The sequence below is a fragment of the Herpailurus yagouaroundi genome, unplaced genomic scaffold, assembly GCF_014898765.1.
Source record: "Herpailurus yagouaroundi ecotype Mexico unplaced genomic scaffold, PumYag 190, whole genome shotgun sequence".
NCBI classification, from domain to species: domain Eukaryota; kingdom Metazoa; phylum Chordata; class Mammalia; order Carnivora; family Felidae; genus Herpailurus; species Herpailurus yagouaroundi.
Window position 1 is genome coordinate 23,117,774 of NW_024412421.1, and position 18,512 is coordinate 23,136,285.

General features: G+C 35.9%; 1 long non-coding RNA gene across 4 annotated transcripts in view; it reads left to right on the forward strand.

The window, feature by feature from the left end:
- Window positions 1-18,512, forward strand: part of LOC121009737 (uncharacterized) — a 220,292-nt gene that overhangs the window by 185,502 nt on the left and 16,278 nt on the right. For 3 of the 4 annotated variants that reach the window (XR_005780813.1, XR_005780811.1, XR_005780810.1), the window contains 2 exons: window positions 7,374-7,441; window positions 8,568-11,289. This is a non-coding gene — a long non-coding RNA (uncharacterized LOC121009737). Of the gene's footprint in view, window positions 1-7,373; window positions 7,442-8,567; window positions 11,290-15,391; window positions 15,809-18,512 lie in introns of those variants that run through there. The other variant, XR_005780812.1, reaches the window with a different exon arrangement.

The following is an 18,512-nucleotide window of genomic DNA, read 5'->3' on the forward strand; positions in this document are numbered from 1 at the left end:
ACCTTAAATGAATGTAAAGACGTATTATTTCACAAAAGCAACAATACGACTGACTGCTGACTTCTCAACAGAAATGATGGGGACCCAAAGCAAATGGAATGACATCTTTAAAATACTGAAAGAAAAGAACTGCCAATCTAGAATTCTATACTCAGTGAAACTATCCTTCAGAACTGAAGGTGAATTAATTTTATAGACAAACAAGAACTGAGAGAACTTATGAGCAGGAGACTTGTCCTAAAATACCGAAGTGAGTTCTTTAGATAGAAGAAAAGCATTCCCAGAAGGGAACATGGAAATGAAGGAAGGAACAAAGCATGATGCACAAGGCATATATGTTGGTGAGTTTAAATGAATTTTAACTGCACAGTAAAATAACTAAAATATCTTGTGAGATTTAAAATACATTAACAATTAAAATGCATGTTAGCAGTAAACATAAAAGGTGGGAGGGAGTCAACAAAATGAGACTAAAGTTGTAATATTGTCTGGGAAGTGGTAAAAGCAGTAATTTATAATAAATAGACTATAGTAAGTCAGGGATGCATGTTGTAATGTTTAGGGTAACACTTAATAGCAAAATAATGTATTACTAATAAGCTAACAGAAGAAAATGGAATAAGAAAATTTTTTTTATTTCAAGGAATATAAAAAAGGAGTGGAAGAACATAAATCAGGTATAACAAGTAGGAAACAAATAATAAGGTGATATGTATATAATTTAAAGTATATCAGTAATTACATTAAACATAAATGGACTCAATTCTGTTAAAAGACAAAATTGTTAGATTGGACTAAAGATAATAGCATAATGTATCAAGAAAAACAACAACAAAAAAAGGAGGTAAAGTCCAACTAAAAAAAAAGTTGAAGGTAACAAGATTTTAAAAATCCAACTCTACCAAAATATAAATAGAAGAGTTATATTACCATTAGACAAAGTAGATTTTAAGATAAGATATAAAGGTGTATATGGCATAATTATTAAAGGGTCAGTTAAACAGAATATTCTTAATTTGTGTGCATTTAATAACATAGTCACAAAATATATGAACCAAAAATTGGCAAAACTAAAAAAAAATGTACACAGATTCACATTTTGATGTAAGACTTTAACACATCTTTCTTGTCATAACCAATAAAACAAATATAGAGCAAACAAAAAAAATCAGTAAGAATATAGGTAAACTAAACAACATAATTATCCAACATAACTTAGTTATATGTGGAATACTGCATCTAACCATGGCAGGATTCATTTATTTCAAGTAGACATTTGCCCAAATTGACCATAAAACAAGTCTGAAAAACAGTCAAAAGGTTTAAATCATTCAAAGTAGACTATGATGACAGAAATCTGGAAAGCAAAAATAAGAAACTAAAAATCAATTAATAGTAAGATAACTAAAAATTTTGTGAATCCTCAGAGGCATGGAATTTAAGCCATAAACTTCTGAATAACACATAGGCTGAACAGGAAATTACGGTGTAAATTGGGAAATACTTTGAACCAAGGGAAAATGATAATTTGACATGTGAAAACCTGATAATTACATCTAAAACTATGCTCAGAGGGAACAGTATAGCCTTTAAACAAACGTTTAAAAAGAAAAATAGGCTGAAAGTCAATGATATAAATACCTCCCCAGAAAATCAGAAATAGAATAGAAAGGAAACCCAAAGAAAGTAGAAGAAAAAAGATAAGAACAGAAGATAATAGAAATCAACTGTATAATCAAGGAAATCAATAGCAGAATATCTTCTCAAGTACACATGAAATTTCAAAAAGATAGACTATATATTGGTCCATAAAACAAGCTTTAAATTGAAATTTACAGAATATATCCCCTGAATGCAGTGGTATTAAGTTAGAAATCCACAGTAATAAGATGCCTATAAAATAACCAGACATTTGGAAATAAGCAACATACTTCCAAATAGCATAAGTGCCCAAGGAGAAATTGCAAGAGAAATTGTGTTTTTAATCTCAAATAAATGATAATGAATATACATCTTATTAAAGCATGTGGGGTGCAACTAAAGCAATCCTTAGAGGGAGGTATATAGTTCTACATATCTATGTTAGAAAAAAAAAGTGTAAAATTTATTATCAAAGATTCAACATTGTGAATCTAAAGAGAAGGAAATTAAACCCAAAGTAAGCAGAAGAAAGGAAGTTATAAAATTAGGAGTAGACATCAAAGAAAAATCAACAGACAGAAGTTGATTCTTTGAAAAGATTAATAAAAGTGATTTATAAAAGACCAAGAAAAAAGGGAAGAAAACAGAAATCACCAATACACATGAAAAGGGACATTACTAAAATTGTGACAGGCAAATGTAGGGTAATACCAGGACATTATGAACACCTTTGTTCTGATCAATCTGATAATTAAGATGAAACGGATAAATTGCTTAAAAAACAAAACTTGTAAAAATTGACATAAACTGAAAATCTGAAGATCTAAATCATTTTCTTAAAAATCAAATCTATGATTGGAAAATTGCCCCACAATCTGCAGCCCCAGTAGTTTCACTGGTATATCTATCCAACATTCAACAATAAAATGATAGGAATCTTACACCAACTCTTTCAGGGTATAGAGGAGGACACTTTCCAACTAATTCCATAAAGCCAACAAGACCCTAATAACAATACCAAACAAAGTCATTTCAAGGAAAGAAAATTATATATCTCTCATGAGCATGGATTCAAAAAATCCTTAACAAAAAAATATTAGCAGGTCAAATATGCAATGTACTTATATACATATATATGATTGATAGTTTGGTCCCTCAATCAACCGATTATGACCAAGTAGTGTTTGTCCCAGGATTGCAAGGTTGGTTTAACATAAAAATCAGTCAATGCAGTTCACCATGCCAGTAACTTTAAGTTGTTAATTTGTTTCAACAGAGGCAGAAAAGATATTTGACACAATTTAACAACCATTCATGATTTTAGAACAGTTCTTAGCAAGTTAGCAAGAAGGAAACCTTTTTCACTTGATAAAGATATCTGTCTGAATGATGAAAGACTGCATTTTTTCTCCCCTAAGTTCAGGAACAAGGCAATGATGTCCCCTAAGGTTGGAAGCACAGCAAAAATGTGCATTGCCCCCACATACCACTTCTATTCAACATGGTGATAGATGTCCTCACCAATTAAATAAGGCAAGCTAAAGACAAAATTAATGGACATGGTTACTGGAAATGAAGACATTAAGCAATCTATTTACAGATGAAATTATTGCATTTTTTTAAAATTCTAAGTTACCATTCAAAAACTGCATTGTGTATACAAAAACATGGGAGGGAAAATATATTAATATCTTATTAGTATCTGGGTATACCATAGTATACCTGGAAGGAAAAACAAGAGACCAGTAAAAGTATTACCAATTGGGGGTGAGGTTAGAAACTCATGTCTAGAGGAGGGACTGGAGAGAGACTTTCTCCTTTCTACATTACTTAAATTATTAATATTTTAAAAATAATGTTTTACCTATTCAAAGAATAACTTTTTTTGAAAAACACTAAAAGTTGGCATTGTCCTGTAAACGTGGTAAATAATGAGCATCTCTCAGTTATTATAGCCATCCTCTCAGTTCCCATACACCAACCATGATAGAACTCTTATCAGATTATAGATCCCATGCAACGTAATCATCATTTCAAAATTACACATACAATTTTTAAGAAAACTTTTCAAGAATCTATTATGAACTGCATTCACATAAGCTATAGTTTAACTTTTGATTGCTGATAAGTTGCAGTCTATCCACCATGGAAACATATTAAATGCTTTTTCATTAAACTTTTATATGCATCACTATTTAGTAAAGACTGAATGTTATTTCCCTCCTTATTTCTCTCAAATACCAACCAATACACTTGAAATAACAGTAACATAGCAACAATAAAATACAGTATTTAGTGCTTACGTGCAAACACAATGCTAAATTCTTTACATGCATTGTTTCAATATTTAACAGACATAATTCTGTCAACAAAGATGGAAAAGATATGAGGTTAAAGGCCTGGTTCAGATTCAGATTAAATAGCCATTCTCCACATAATCATTAAGTCCTTGTACTCTAGTTTGTTATGCTGTACCTCTTGAGAATCGTATCACAGAATTTGTGTGTGTGTGTGTGTGTTATAAAGAATACTCATAAATGGAGGTTTTGGAGATGAATGGATGAAGAGCAGCAAAATTTAGAACATGCTTACATGCTCATATATAAATAGAGACCAGCTCCAGGTTAACATTATGCATTCAAAGTAGAAATTTGTACAGATACACAGACTAGAGCAAAACTGTCTTTGTCTTTAGGTAATTTAAACAGAAGTATAAAATTGTTTTAACCTGAATTATCAAAGTAATTTGAACTATGTCCACCTGAGCAAGGAAGTGATGAATTCTCTTTATTTCTGACTGTGACTTCTTGCTTTGGTTTTCTTTATTAATCCTTTAGGGCTATTAGTAATATTTGTAATACTTTATCAGTTCTGAATCAAACCAATAGGCCCTTTCACTATTTGTTCATTTCTATGCATTGTAAACATGCACTAATCCACACTAGTAATTTCAGCATTCTGAAAATGTTAGCAAACCACAGTAATCATTACCCTGATAATTAACCGGCATGAACAGTATCAGGCCTGCTTAAGCACCCAGATGATTCCATCTACTCTTTAGCAATGTATACTATGATAGCACCAAGAATTCCCCTCTGTCACAAATACCTGGACCAGGAGGCACTCTACTGCATCCCCAAATTAGGAGTAGCTGTGCTTTTGGCTTCCGAGCTGTTGACAGCTTGGTGGGGGACAGGCACCAAGTTGCCGCTGCTTTCCTCAGCCTCAGACCTAGAAGGGCCTGTCTCGGTGCTCATCTTGGTAAACCCTGATAGCTCCCTGCAACAGGAGCCCCCATCTGAGACTAACAAAGTAAGGATGGTTTCTGAAAACCTCCTGTACTATAAAACATTATGCTGTGGCTCTGAATATACTCCTCTTCGTATATTCTCTCTTCTCTCCCTTCCACATCCGTGCCCTCGTTTAGTTCCAGTTTCCATTAGAAATGCTATTTGGGCAGCAAATTTCACAGATTGGATCCATCTCGAAGCTGCCATGCAAAGAAAACACATCTGTCTGACTCTTCATTTAAAATAAGGAAAAAATTGAAATAGCAAAATGCTGTAGTCGCTCTGAGCTATTTCCTAATGAACCAGTTTGTCCCATGAGCTGTACTGAGGAGCTTCTTCTCCTCGGTGAGAACTCTTTATGCATATTAATATTATGCATGTTTTCCATGTGACTCCTTCTGACTTGCCCTCACCCCATCCTTTGAATTCATTTAAATAAAAATAATTTATGTGGACATTCCTTCAGTCAGGATTTTTTCTCCCCTTTTCTTAAAGACATTCATAATATTTCGTTGATGCTTTGCATCCAAACCGAGTCGTTATGCTTTTGCATATCATTAGGGCTTATAAAGAACAACAGCGACATCTGCATGTGCCGCAGCGCCAAGGAGATAGGAAAAATACCGAAAACAAACTCCGTATTGGCTTGGAGGCTGTCTGGCTCTCTGTCTCCCCAGCAGCCCCTGCCACCACTATGGATAGGAGTAATTGTACAGTGTAATCACATCATGCCTCATCTGAATATTCATAGCAGAGACAAAGCTTTGGAGGATAAGGGAGGAGTGGGGTAATTTAAATATAAAACAGCATCTCATTTCCAAATCAAGTTGTGCCAGTTAAACTGTGCACCAGGATTCAATATTAAACCAACATTGTTTTACAGTTTGGAAATTGGAAGTGAAGAAGATGATGGAGGAGAGAAGAGACTTGATAAAGAAGAGATGACATGATATTCTCATTCTTGACCATGGAAAAACAAAACAACACAACAACAACAGTGACAGAATAAAAATACTTAAAGTGATATTTGAAGAGTCACCAACAGTGGCTAACCAGCTGCTGTTTTACCAGGAATGAAACAGCCTATTGAGCAAGCTTTAAAAGCTCCCAATTAATATGTTGTGCATGTATTAGATCTACAAAGAACTCACTGTATTCCTCTCTCCCCACAAATCCCCCCAATACACATATATTCCCTAACCACCACCTTTCTTTCCTGTCGGGTGCAGGAGAAAAAGATCAGAGCTACAAAATAATTGACTAATTGCTTCAAAAGTGACAACATCCCCCTTAAAAGAAAGAACAAAAACAAACACATACAAAAAGGTGACTGTTCATTAAGGAAGGGATAAATTACCGATGGCTTCTTCATTCTCTTTAGTTCATTACCCCCCAAAAGAAACAAATATAATCCACATGTTAATATTTCTTGTCTTCGTTGTCTTTTGTTTTAATATGATGCTCTTTATTGTTTTTTTTTTAACTGTTGGTATTTGTAGAAGCCTCTGCCACTGCATTCCCCAAAGAGCTACTAGTTTCAACCCACTGGAGTTTATATTCCTTTAATTGTCTAGTGCAGGAACATTTCTGCTGTTTTTAAAAATATACCGCTCTGCAGGAATTAGAAGAATCCAAGGTTGTATCCAACTTCAAAGGCTTCCAAGTCATAATGATTTTAGCAAAAGTAGAAGACAGATCATGGAACAAGTCCCTGTTTGAAGATAAGCATCATAGGGACCTTTTTTTCTTCCCTCTCTCCCCAACTTTGTACTTCTCCTGGCTCTGAATGCCCCTTGCTAACACGGTTTAATGATATGCAAATGAAATATGCATAAAACCATTCTACTGTATGATGATTAAACACTGGAGACATTAACAGCGGAGGCTTCACTCTTTGTAATAATCCTTCCCGACCATCCACTTTGATTGCGGAGTTATGGAAACCCATAGCAGTTGGCAGAGTGAAAGAACAAGAAGGAAGGAAAGACGCAGGGACACATCACCCATCTCGGTGCTTCTCCCACTCCAGGAGAGGTCCCCCCCTTTGTACTGCATTCCTATTGCTGTCTTTTGTAATCCATCCATGCAGTCGCACCAGAGCGATTAACGGAAAAAAACCTCTTTTCTCTTAATGTTTCAAAGCTCATTAGCCAAACGATTATTCCTCATTAACAGCGAAAGCTCATTCATTAAAAGGAAGAATATGCCCAAAAGATGCCAGCGCGGTTAATCCTGAGTCCCGTACTGGGCTGTAAATCCCATACTACTTGTATATTCCATGCGAAAGGGACACGCGCCAATCCACATTTAAAAAAAGAAAGAAAGGAAAAGAAAACAGTTTGTGTGTTTTGTAAAATCCACAAGAGCAGCAATTAATATTCCCATAGAATGACTTTATTTTTTTTTTTTTTTTTGTTTTTTGTCTCTCCCTTTTGTTTCCAGCGCCTGCCCCTGGCTCAGCGCCTGGTGCCAACAGAACACCTTTCAGGATCCACAGCAACGCAGACAACGTAAGTACCAGCTGTTTCCTGAAACCCTTTCTCAGATTTTTTTTTTAAACGACCACCTAAAACATAGAGAGAAACAGCCTCTTTCCCCTTCTTTCCCCTTCTTCTCCCCTGCGTTATGCCACCAGGGTTTCCTAAGTAGCACCTTCCAAATCCCTCTGCCTTCAAGTTTGTGCATGTCTGTGTGGCATCCCTCCTCCTCCTTCACTCCCATAGTGGATCTTGTAAAAGGGCTTCAGATCGGCCCCATTCATCTCCCTGGTGATAGCAGTGAATGTAGATAAATCTCTGCCTGCTTGCTGCTCGAGTATGATTTTTATTTTGTCTTCTGTGTATACCTGGGTCAAAAAGTGGGATTGTATGCACACACATACATGCACATACACACGTTTCCTTCTCTCTCCTTCTCTGTCCTCTCCTTTTTTCTCACACATGCATACATCCCACATATGTGTATATATGCATAAACATACATACCTATATACACACCCATACCTATAACAAAAATATATACATATCTAAATGTTTAATTTGTCTGAAAATAATGTGCATTTACATACACATACAGCCTTACAACTGTGTCTATATGCAATCGATAGGTGCCTATCTTTTAATTTATACCCATCTATATCTCCATTTAAATATCCCCTCTCTTCTCCCAGCAGAAGCTGTGTGCAATTGCAATCCAGGATTGTACAAGCCGTATTCTTTCCTTATGATTTCTCTTTGTAGACCTTTATGCTCCCTTCTCTGCCTTCTTCCGAGCTGTAGAATTGGCATCTTTCCCTGAGGTTTTCCGAATGGCAAGTGGCACCGGCTGTGGCATGCATTCACGCCGCTTCCTATGGCATTTCTCTTCCGATGTCTGCTTTTTCTCTTTGTTTGTTGTTGACTAGGCTGAATGGTGGGTTTTTTTTTAAGTTAATTATGAACGAAGTTGAATAGCAAACAAACCAACAGCTTGCCCAAAAAGAAAAAAACAGCCCGACACAAGCGCCTTCTGCTGCAACAGATGCCCAGATCACCCCTGGCATGGGCAAATGGGCACACGATTTTGGTGGTTGTTAATTTTTTCTGTTTGTTGCTGTATTTGTTGTTTGTTTTCCTTGTTTCCTTTTGATTTTTCAAGGAGTCCAAGATCCCGGCCTCTGCTTGGAACGGAACAGTGTCATGGCGGAGACGACGGCCTTTGTCTTGCTGGGTGTGAAAGCATCCGCTGTGCTGGCTCCACTGCGGCAGAATCAAGTTTAAAGGAAGAAAGTGATTAAAGTCAGCTTTGTGCCTCTTTGGTGTGGAAGACCCCCAAACCCCAAGTAGCCGAGTCCCTGGGTCCGAGGAAGGGCTCATAGTTGGAGCAGCCTAGGCTGTAATCCTGGCACTTGCGCCTTCGGTTGCTGCTTGCTGTTCGCTCCTGGGGGTCTGGATAATCTCCCTTGGCTTTACCGCACTGTCTGGCCCGCATACAGGGCCCTCGTAACATATACCCGCTGCTGCTATCACACGAAACTGTGGCGTTGCCCCTGAATGGATGGCACCGTGCCAACTCTTCTGCCATCCGCCCTTGCAGCTTTTTTCTTTCCTCCCTCCCTCCCCTTCTTCTCCTCCTCCCGTCGACTTGACGTTAATTAACACACGGGTTAATTGATTTTAAAAGCCGAAGAATTACAGTTAACTTTTCCCACAGGGTACAGACGCCAGCCGCTTGGCACACTCTGCCTTTCACACTGGTGCAGGGGGGCAGGGAAAGCCCGCAGCAGAACTGGCAACTGCTGAGGGAACGTTGCCTGCTTATTGGAGTAGAGCCGATAGAAGTCGACGTGGTGCTGCCTCATCCTTACAGTATATATAGCCATTCGATATTTTGTTAAATAATCAAGCACACCCTGTATTTCTTCTCCCTTCGTCTTCCAAAACAGGAAACCCCTTCAGAAGTTCTTATGGGGGAAAAATCCCTTCCCCTAGACCATTTATCTCATCTATAATATGTTTTTTTCCCAATAATAAGAAAATGCCGGGGGACTTTTTTTTTTTTAAGTTACAAGGAGGAAGGCTACCCCTTCCCTAAATATCACATGTAAAGAAGCTATTTTTTTAAGGAAAAAGTTCCATAAAGTTTCTTTCTCTGTTATCCCAGTGTTTTGTTTTGTTCCCATTCCTCTTGACTCCGATGGGTGATTTATGGTGAAGGATTTCACTAAGAGAGTAGGTACATTGTAATTAAGAACAAAATTCGTATGAAGGCTTTTTGTTTGTTTGTAGGTTTGTAGATTTTGCTTTGTGTCCCCTTTACCCCTTATCCTGTAGAAAATGAAAGCAACTGATGCTGTAGTTGGGAAGGAGACAGGCAAAGCTGGAAACTTGATGCTTCCACCTTTTCATGCTTTCATTTTATTTCATTTTGTTTTTTAAAAGCATGCAGCAAGTGAAGCGACAAGAGGAATCCATTATGCAAATCATGTCACTTTGCATAATGTCTCATGACTGGAATATGCAAATGAGCTGTATAATTTATGAGTGCCAGTGTCTGTCTAAAAGTGTTTCACATAATTTACAAAGTAAGTCTGAGAGACGTGGGGAAGGCAGCTCTTCCAACACCATTGCCAAGGAAGCTCTGTACGTTTTCCTACAAGTGCTCCCTGGTAATATTATCAAGTGCTATTTTTAAAGAAATTAAGGTTCCAAATATTCATGAAAGACGAAGATTTTCCTCTCACTCTCTTCACCCAAATTATTTGCCTGAAAATTTACAAGAAACTAATAGTTTCTAAAGCATTAATTTTTGGGTTCAATTGGGGGGGGGGAGGAAGTTGAGCCAAACTTTTGCGATTTGTATATGGATTTTCCTTTCAAAAGCAAGGAATGTCTTAGAGAAACAGACACCTTATCCATTTATCAGGATCTTTGAAGGCAATAAAGTGGAATTTCTCATTTTGGTTGGTTTTGTGTGTGCCCTGCTATGTGCAGCATTTTATAAATTATATTTTCTTGGATGTGTTAGGCATGTAATATGGAAACCAGATGCATTTAACATTCTTCTGAAGTTATAATTCTGCTTTCAGAGATGTCTTCACAAGAGAAATGCTAGTCATTGAAAACCAGGTTAAAATTAATTAAATCAGCTTAGTTGGCTGCTGTATGTCTCATTTCGGTAACTTTTTTGAGTTGATGATTCTGAACCTTTCGAGAAGTCATAGCATCTCTGATAATCTCAACTAATCTGCCCTTATATTTTTCATTTCAGTCATAGTAAGTTCTGTGAAAGAAAGATACAGGGTGCCCTGAATACGTACACGAGGAGGACCTGATCTTTGTAGAGCATGTCAGAAAAGGCTTTCTGAAGGTGAATTCAAGGTGAATGCTGAAAGTTGAAGAGAGATTAGACAAAAAGAGGGAGAACATATTTTCCGTGTAGAGAGTATGTTCAGTAAATCCTGAGACAAGAGATCATGGCTGCTTGGAAGAACTAAAATAAAACCAGTGTGGCTAGAGAATTATGAACAGTGGGTCATTGGATCATACTGGGAACAGATTAGAATGTAAGCATGTGAAGAGGTCACTTATTCATTATCTGCATTTATTTGCTGGTATGTGGTCTCTTATGTCACTATTAATTGTATATACATGTACTTGGTTAACTTCACATTGAAACCTATCATTCTAGTACTTTTTTATATAAAATATAATTTTTGATTTTTCAGATACATTGAAGTATCAGATTTCTGAATCCTGCCTTATGTGACCTATTCCTTCTCTTTGTGAAGTTTTATTTTCAAGAATTTAATAGCCATTTAAGAAAATAAAAATAAGAGGAACACTTCACCCAACAAGAGCAGAATACGGATTCTCTTCAGGTATACTTGAATATTCACAGAAGCAGACCAGTTTCTGGTCTTAAGAAAAAAAATTAAAAGCATCGAAGTCAGACAAAATATATTATGTGACCACAAACAAAGTGAGCTAGAAATCAATAACAAAAATTTCAAAAATCCCAAATTTTGGAAATTAAGTAAATTTCTAAATAACACATGGGTCAAAGAAGCAGTCACAGGGAAATTGAGAAATATTTTGAATCGAATGACAATGAAAATGCACTACACGATATGTAAGATACAGCTAAGGAAGTACCTACAGAGAAATCAGATTTAATGCCTTATTTTAGAAACCAAAAGTTTTTAATCAATAATCTGTCTTAAGGAAAGAAAAAAAAAAGCTCTAAAAGAAGAAGTAAGGAAATAATTAAGATAAGAGCTTAAACCAATAAAATCGAAAACAGTGGGGAAAATTAATATGCCCAAAATTTGGTTCTTTGCAAAGCATATAAAAATTGATAAGAATCTAGCCTGACTGAGCAAGAGAAAAAGTAAGAAGACAAAAATTATCACAACCAAGAATGAAAGAAGGGAGTTTACTGAATATCTGACAGATACTATCTGGATAATAAGGGATTAATAAATAACTTTGTCAATAATTTTGATAACCTAAATGAAATGAAAAAGTTCTTTGAGCAACAAACTACCAAAATGCAGTCAAGAGTAAATAACCTGCATAATTTTATGTCTATTAAAGAAGTTGAATGTATAGTTAAAATACCTCCCTGTAAAGAAAACACCCAGTCTAGACGGCATCACTGGCACATTCTACTAGCACTTAAGGAAGAAACATGACAGTCCTAAACAATCTCCTTTAGGAAATAGAAAATGAAGGAAGACTTTTCCACTCATTTTATGAAGTCGGAATTACTTTGATGCCAAAATCAGACAAAGGTATTATAATAGCATAGAACTACAAACCAATAACTCTCATAAATATATGTATATATATCCTTAACAAAATATTAGCAAATTGTTTTGAATAATTTGTAAAAAGAATGATTCATCATAATCAAGCCAGATTTATCCAAGAATCAAAGGTTGGTTCAACATTCTAAAATCAATTTGATTCACCGTATCACTGTATTTTTTTAATCATCACTTCATTGGACGTAGGGAAAAGCCACAGGATCAAAACAGTGTGATAATGGTGTAAGGATAGACTTAAAGATTAGTGGAACAGAATAGAAAACCCAAAAATAAGCACAATTTTTTGACACAGGGTCAAAGACAATCCTATGGGGAAAGAATAGTCTTTGCAATACATGGTGCTGGAACCAAGTAAATAAATAAGTGCCTTTACCCATTTTTGCTATATACCAATATTTTAAATTGGTATTAAAACAAAATACACACCTAGCACTCTACAAGTTCTTGAAGAAAATATAAAATCTTCATGACCTTGGGCTAAGCAAAAGAGTTTATAGATGGGAGAAAGAAACCTGAACCATAATTGAAAAAGATAAGTTGGACTTCAGCAAAATTGACTTTTTCTATTTGAAAGACATTGTTAAATGAGTGAACAAATAAGCTACAGATGGGGACAAAATAGTTGCCACCCAGAATTAGAAGAAAAATTAATATAAACAGAAGATAGAAAATAGAAATGGTAGATGAAGACAGCCAGAACAAGTGGATTTCATATACTCACTGAGTTAGAAGAAATCAGGAAAATATTAAATAGAAATATTTTTTTAAAAATCTCTAATTGAACTTGTAGTGACTAAAAGTACCATGTCTAGGATGAAGAATATCATGTCAGGAAGGGATTCACAGATTAGGTATTTCAGAAGAAAAGATTAGTCACTTTCAAGACTTATAAAAAGAAACTATCCAAAGTGACACAGAAAGTAAAATAACAGTAAATAATGACCAAAGCATCTGTAAGTTGTCAGATAACTTTCTGTGGCCTAATATATGTGTAATTGAAGCCTATGAAGAATAGATAGAACGAGTACAAAAAACGTATTCCAAGAAATAGCTGACATTTTTCCAAATTTGGTGAAAACTGTAAATCAATAGGTACAACTATAGCAACAAACCCCAAGCACAAGAAACATGAAGAAAACTACACAAAGCACATGCTCAAATTGCTTAAGTCAATTCAAAGAAGAACAATCTAAAAGTATCTGGAGAAAAGAAGACGCATTATGTATACAGAAACAAAGATAAAAATGACAGCAGATTTCTCATTGGAGTCAATGCAAGCCAGAAAACAGTGGAGAAACATCTTTAGAGTATTGAAAGAAGAAAGTAAAACTGAAGTTCTATAAACAGCAAAAATACATTTCAAAAGAAAAGTGAAATACAGATTTTTTCAGATGTACAAAAGCTGTAAGAATTTATTAGCAGACCTACACAACAAAAAATGTTAAAGGAAATTTCAGACAAATGGAAAATTATACCACATAATGAAGAGCCTTGAAAATGGTAATTATGTTGGTAAATTTTTTAAACTTTTTTATTAAATATATTTAAAGGTAATTGTTTATTTGAAGCACATATAATACCAATATGTTGTTTTTATAACACATAAAGTAAAATCCATGACAACAGTAGCATAAAAGCTATTGAAGAAAATGGGAAAATCAAGGAATTCTATTATGAACTTCTTATACTGCACATGAAGTGGTATAATATCACTAAAAGGTAGACTGAGAAATTAAAGTTGTAGACTATAAAATCTTTTAAAAACAAGCTAAAATGGGGGCACCTAGATGGCTCAGTAGGTTAAGTGCCTGACTCTTGATGTCAGCTCAAGTCATGGTCTCATGGGTTCATGAAACTGAGCCCTGTGTTTGGTTCTGCACTGATGGAACAGAGCCTGTTTAAGATTTTCTCCCTCTCTCTCTGCCTTTCTCCTGCACACTTGTGCATGCTTTCTCTCTCTTTATCAAAAAAAAAAAAAAAAAAAAAAAAACTTTAAAAAAAATCCAAAATGACATTTTAAAAGAGCTGTAGTTAATAAGATAACAAAAGAGAAAGTGAAGGTATCAAAAATGCTCAATTAATTGAAAACACATAGCAAGATAATAGACTTGAATGTCATCTTCACTAATCACATTAAATGTAAATGACCTAAGTACCCTAATTAAAGGACAGGGATTGCCAGATTGTGTGAAAAACAGCAAGATCCAAATATCTGCCTACAACAAATGTACTTCAAATATAAATATTCAAATAGTTTAGAAGTTAAAAGATGAGAATAGATATACTATATTATCACCAATCAAATAAAAGTTGGAGTGTATATACTCTGTGGCAACAAGTAGACCCCAGCTTCTCTTTCAATTGATGGATTCTGGATCTGAGGACTGGCTCTGATCTGGAAACAGAGATTATGACTTTCCATTGAAGTGACTGACTTCATCATTCTGCTCATTCAGTCTCAATCTCTTTTGAATATATGTCATATATATAAAGCACCTTTATTGGCTGACCATTTCTAGTAACATCAAGTTCTGTGAGCCATGTCCATAAATCTCTCTGGATCAGGCACCCACTGGTTGCCATTTGAAACTTGCTGCCTGTTATACTACTAATTTCCATCATTCTCCTGATAATTAAATGCTGCCACCTAACTTCTATTTCTGGATCATATCATCCACAATTATAGAAGGTGTTCTTCTTTAACACTGTCACCTTCAAAGACCCCACCTACAGAGGACAGTCACTACTAAGCTATTCAGCAATGTTGGTAAATGAAGCAAATCCTTCCAGGAAACACAGTAAACTGGGATTTCATCTTATGTATCATGTTCACTCAGGCATATCCACTTCTCTGTGGTTTTTATTACTTTTTGAATAGTTTATAACACCGGTTATCATATCCCTATTTAATATGGGTCATCAGTCTTCATGTTTTCAAAAACCACCTCATCAGTGTATTAACTGATTCCAAGGGTCCTTCTCAGGGGATTAGGTCTGAGTCATGGAAAAGAGCTGCCATTAAGTCTATTATATTTCACTTCCCTGGTCCAGCACCATCAGGATTTACTTCCAGGCATATTCTGCCAGTTCCTACAGTATTTACTAGCCGGGTGCTTCCATTCTTTGTTGACATTAAATCTCTCTCCTCCCTTAGCATGCCCAAGAATTTCTCCAATGGGGCCTTTTTGAGATTTGACACTCCTTCTAGTGCCTAGGAAGTGAAATGAAGTCAGGTTCTGAGAAGGAAAGCATTATAAGGCACCTGCACCTCCTTCATTTGAATCCTCTGTGTGGTCATCAAGTAAGATAGAGTCCCTATCCTCTAACAAGTGGAAGTGGGTCTCTTTCACAGTCCCTAGGGATTGAGGGTAATCTGGTATTCAAAATTCTCAGATGCATCAACTCTAATGTCCCCACCTCAGGGCTTGGGGTCCCACTTCTCCAACAGGGCCCTGACATTAGCATAGAAGACTTGACTGAGATGAGAAATCAGCCTTCTCCTTAGCTCTGCCACTCTTATAATTCACATAGCTAATCTTTTTAATTTTTTTTTATTGTTTATTTTGAAAAAGAGAGCCTGAACACAAGTAGGGGAGGGGCAGAGAGGGAGAGAGAATTTCAAGCAGGCTCCCTGCTTTCAGTGCAAAACGTGATGCAGGGCTCAATCTCATGAACCATGAGATCATGATCTGAGCTGAAATCATGAGTCAGATGCTTAACCAACTTAGCCATCCATGCGCCCCACATTGCTAATCTTAAATCATATTTGTTCTCTGGTTTTTTTTTCTTTGCTTTCAGTTGGTATTTAATTGGGGCACCTGGGTGGTTCAATCAGTTCAGCCTCCAACTCTTGGTTTCAGCACAGATCATATGATCTCACAGTTCATGGGTTTAAGATCCACATTGGGCTCCACACTGGCATTGTGGAGCCTGCTTGGGATTCTCTCTCTCTCTCTCTCTCTCTCTGCCCCTGCCCTGCTCACTACCCCTCTCCTCCCTCCCTCCCCCCTCTCAAAAATAATAAATAAATGTTAAATAAATAAATAAATTGGTACTTAATTGACCTAAGTCTGTCATTCTCTTCAGTAAATCACTGGTGCTCACCAATAACCACCCAGTTCCACAGTCCTAATACTTAACTCTCTTCCTCATTGGTCTGAAATGCCAGAGAAATTACATAGGCTGGTACATTTCTTTTCACCTTTATCACATCACATTCACCATGGGTGAAAGTCTTAACTCCTGCATTACTACAACCTGCTAGACCCTAGGACCTTTTCTAGACTATGCTTCTAACTGTCAGTCCTGGTAGCAACTGTCCTAGATAGAGTTCTCAAAAGGCAGAGCCTTTATTGGGCAGAGCCCTCATAACCTGTACAATAGCCCAGTGGGCTATAAATATATAAAAGTGTGTCTATGTTCATTAGGTCTGAAAATTAAAATCCAATGAGATGTCACATGTTTCACATGCATTTGAAAAAACATGTGTATTCTGTGGTTGTTAGGTATAAGTTTCTAATAGGTCCAGTTGATATTCACATCTATATCCTTTCTCACTTGCTTTTTGCTAATTCTATCAATTACTGAGAAAGGAGTGTCAAAATCCTCAATTATGATTTGGTACTTTTTTATTTCTCTTTATTTCTGTCATTTTTTTTTCATATAATTCGAAGTTTTATTATTAGATGCATACATATTTAAGATTATAGTGTAGGGGCGCTTGGGTGGCTCAGGCGGTTAAGCATCTGACTCTTGGTTTCAGCTCAGGTCATGATCTCACTGTTAGTGAGTTGGAGCCCCACATTGGGATTCTCTTTCTCCCTCTCTCTCTGCCCCTCCCTTGCTCACTCTCTCAAAATAAATAAATGAAAACTTAAAAAAATATATTTAAAAAAAAAGATTGCAATGCATTTTTAGTGAACTGAACCTTTTATCATTATGAAATGTTTTTCTTTGGCAATATTCTTTGTCTCAAAATTTACTTTTTGTGATATTAATTGCTTAGTCATGTTTCCATAATACACCTTGTTTCATTAAAGCATAGGTTTCAGTAATGCATATTTAGGTGATAAATTTATAGGAGATGCAGGTAACTCGGTAACTGAAAACTTAAGGCATTAGCTTTACTTGGGAGAGGTGGGGTGTTAAGCAAGGGTGACAAATTGGAACATAGCACTTAGGATGTTTTTCTGTCACTAGAAGATTCTTTTTTTTTCACCTGGGTAGTGCTAACACAGGTATCTGCTTTATAATAATTCACTAAGCATGTAACTATGGGGTGCCTGGGTGGCTCAGTTGGTTAAGCATCTGACTCTTGATCTCTGCTCAGGTCATGATCTCACAGTTTGTGAGTTCAAGCCCTGCATCAGGCTCTGTGCTGAGAGTGTGGAGCCTGCTTCAGATTCTCTCTCCCTCCCTCTCTGCTCCTCCCCTGCTCTTTCTGTCTCTCTCTCTCTCTCTCTCTCTCAAAATAAATAAACTTAAAATAACAATAATAATTCACTAAGCATATAATTATAAATGGTACATTTCTATATGCTTTATAATTCACAATGAAAAAATCAAAAGCAAAAAAGAATGTTACGTCATGCATACAAAGAATATTTACAAAAAATTAGCCACATGCTTTGTTACAAAGGAAATTTCAATAAATATCAAAACTGATACTATTCAGATTGTGTTTTCTTAGCAACACACAATCATATTCAAAATCAACCATAAAAAGTAATTTTTAAGAACCCACGTGAATAGAATGTATAATTCAAGTAATGGATTACAAACCATAGCATTAAATAAATCTCTTTGAAGCTACACTGATATAAAAAAATTTAATAATCTGGGGCAAAAGGGCAACTCTTCATCATAGTAAAATTCCAATAAATAAATGTAGAAAGAATCATGGTAACAGAAAATCACTATTTGGCAAATACTTAGAAATAATTTTTGCAGGCAATAATTATCCATCCATGGATGCTAAAATTGCTGGATAGAAGTATGACAAGAAAGAGACTATCCTTTACTTATTTCTCTATCCCATCTCAAATTATTCCTTCTGTAAGATATGAATTAATTACAAAGGGGAAAATATAACTTTATTGTGGGGAGTCCTGGCATATCCCACCTTAAGGACTTGTGTTTGTTTGCCTGTTAATACCCAAATTATTTTCTGGGGTATATTTCTCATTTAACTTGTTTTCTTTAGTGTTATTAAGGATGATGGAGGACAAACCTATTTAATCTGCCAATACTTACGTGCATTGTTGGAACATGGTTTG